The sequence below is a fragment of the Cornus florida genome, unplaced genomic scaffold, assembly GCF_030987335.1.
Source record: "Cornus florida cultivar Cherokee Brave unplaced genomic scaffold, ASM3098733v1 CherokeeBrave_3.0.0_Hap2_scaffold_69, whole genome shotgun sequence".
NCBI classification, from domain to species: domain Eukaryota; kingdom Viridiplantae; phylum Streptophyta; class Magnoliopsida; order Cornales; family Cornaceae; genus Cornus; species Cornus florida.
Window position 1 is genome coordinate 27,501 of NW_026775900.1, and position 2,500 is coordinate 30,000.

Below are 2,500 nucleotides of genomic sequence, written 5' to 3' on the forward strand. Positions count from 1 at the left end.
GGGCATCGTATGCTAAAAAATGAAGTTTGGAGTTTGGGTTTGAAAATTTTATGGGAGCTTCCTAGAAGACTAAGAAGTGCTTTGCTCGAGACGGATTTCGATTTGGAGGTCCCCCGGGTTAATTTTACCCATTATGACTCCTCGCCCGCACGCTCGTGCACCCCGACGTGCACGTGGGCATGGTATGCTAAAATTGAAGTTTGGAGTTTGGGTTTGAAAATTTTATGGGAGCTTCCTAGAAGCCTAAGAAATGCTTTGCTCGAGACGGATTTCGATTTGGAGGTCCCCCGAGTTAAGTTTGCCCTTTATGACTCCTCGCCCGCATGCTCGTGCACACCGGCGTGCACGTGGGCATCGTATGCTAAAAAATGAAGTTTGGAGTTTGGGTTCAGAAATCTTATGGGAGCTTCCTAGAAGCCTAAGAAATACTTTGCTCGAGACGGATTTCGATTTAGATTTCCGCCGTGTTAATTTTGCCAATTACGGCTCCTCGCGCGCACGCTCAAGCACCCCGACGTGCACACCGGCGCGCACGTGGGCATCGTATGCTAAAAAATGAAGTTTGGAGTTTGGGTTTGAAAATTTTACGGGAACTTCCTAGAAGCCTAAGAAATGCTTTGCTCGAGACGGATTTCGATTTGGAGGTCCCCCGAGTTAATTTTGCCCATTACGACTCCTCGCCCGCATGCTCGTGCACACCGGCGTGCACGTGGGCATCGTATGCTAAAAAATGAAGTTTGGAGTTTGGGTTTGAAAATTTTATGGGAGCTTCCTAGAAGACTAAGAAGTGCTTTGCTCGAGACGGATTTCGATTTAGATTTCCGCCGTGTTAATTTTGCCAATTACGGCTCCTCGCGCGCACGCTCAAGCACCCCGACGTGCACACCGGCGCGCACGTGGGCATCGTATGCTAAAAAATGAAGTTTGGAGTTTGGGTTTGAAAATTTTACGGGAACTTCCTAGAAGCCTAAGAAATGCTTTGCTCGAGACGGATTTCGATTTGGAGGTCCCCCGAGTTAATTTTGCCCATTACGACTCCTCGCCCGCACGCTCGTGCACCCCGGCGTGCACGTGGGCATCGTATGCTAAAAAATGAAGTTTGGAGTTTGGGTTCGGAAATTTTATGGGAGCTTCCTAGAAGCCTAAGAAATGCTTTGCTCGAGACGGATTTTGATTTGGAGATCCCACGAGTTAGTTTTTGCCCATTATGACTCCTCGCCCGCACGCTCAAGCACCCCGGCGTGCACGTGGGCATCGTATGCTAAAAAATGAAGTTTGGAGTTTGGGTTCGGAAATTTTATGGGAGCTTCCTAGAAGCCTAAGAAGTGTTTTGCTCGAGACGGATTTCGATTTGGAGGTCCCCCGAGTTAGTTTTGCCCATTATGACTCCTCCCCCGCACGCTCAAGCACCCCCGCGTGCACGGGGGCATTGTATGCTAAAAAATGAAGTTTGGAGTTTGGGTTTGGAAATTTTATGGGAGCTTCCTAGAAGCCTAAGAAGTGCTTTGCTCGAGACGGATTTCGATTTGGAGGTCCCCCGAGTTAATTTTGCCCATTATGACTCCTCGCCCGCACGCTTAAGCACCCCCGCGTGCACGTGGGCATTGTGTGCTAAAAAATGAAGTTTGGAGTTTGGGTTTGTAAATTTGATGGGAGCTTCCTAGAAGCCTAAGAAGTGCTTTGCTCGAGACGGATTTCGATTTGAAGGTCCCCCGTGTTAATTTTGCCCATTACGGCTCCTCGCCCGCACGCTCAAGCACCCCGGCGTGCACGTGGGCATTGTATGCTAAAAAATAAAGTTTGGAGTTTGGGTTTGGAAGTTTTATGGGAGCTTCCTAGAAGCTTAAGAAGTGTTTTGCTCGAGACGGATTTCGATTTGGAGGTCCCCCGAGTCAATGTTGCCCATTATGGCTCCTCTCCCGCATGCTCAAGCACCCCTGCGTGCACGTGGGCATTGTATGCTAAAAAATAAAGTTTGGAGTTTGGGTTTGGAAGTTTTATGGGAGCTTCCTAGAAGCTTAAGAAGTGTTTTGCTCGAGACGGATTTCGATTTGGAGGTCCCCCGAGTCAATGTTGCCCATTATGGCTCCTCGCCCGCACGCTCAAGCACCCCGGCGTGCACGTGGGCATTGTATGCTAAAAAATAAAGTTTGGAGTTTGGGTTTGGAAGTTTTATGGGAGCTTCCTAGAAGCTTAAGAAGTGTTTTGCTCGAGACGGATTTCGATTTGGAGGTCCCCCGAGTCAATGTTGCCCATTATGGCTCCTCTCCCGCATGCTCAAGCACCCCTGCGTGCACACCGGCGTGCACGTGGGCATTGTAGGCTAAAAAATGAAGTTTGGAGTTTGGGTTTGGAAATTTTATGGGAGCTTCCTTGAAGCCTAAGAAGTGTTTTGCTCGAAACGGAATTCGATTTGGAGGTCCCCCGAGTCAATTTTGCCCATTACGACTCCTCGCTCGCATGCAATATCTACTCCTGTCAGAGCTGTGGTTTTACTTAA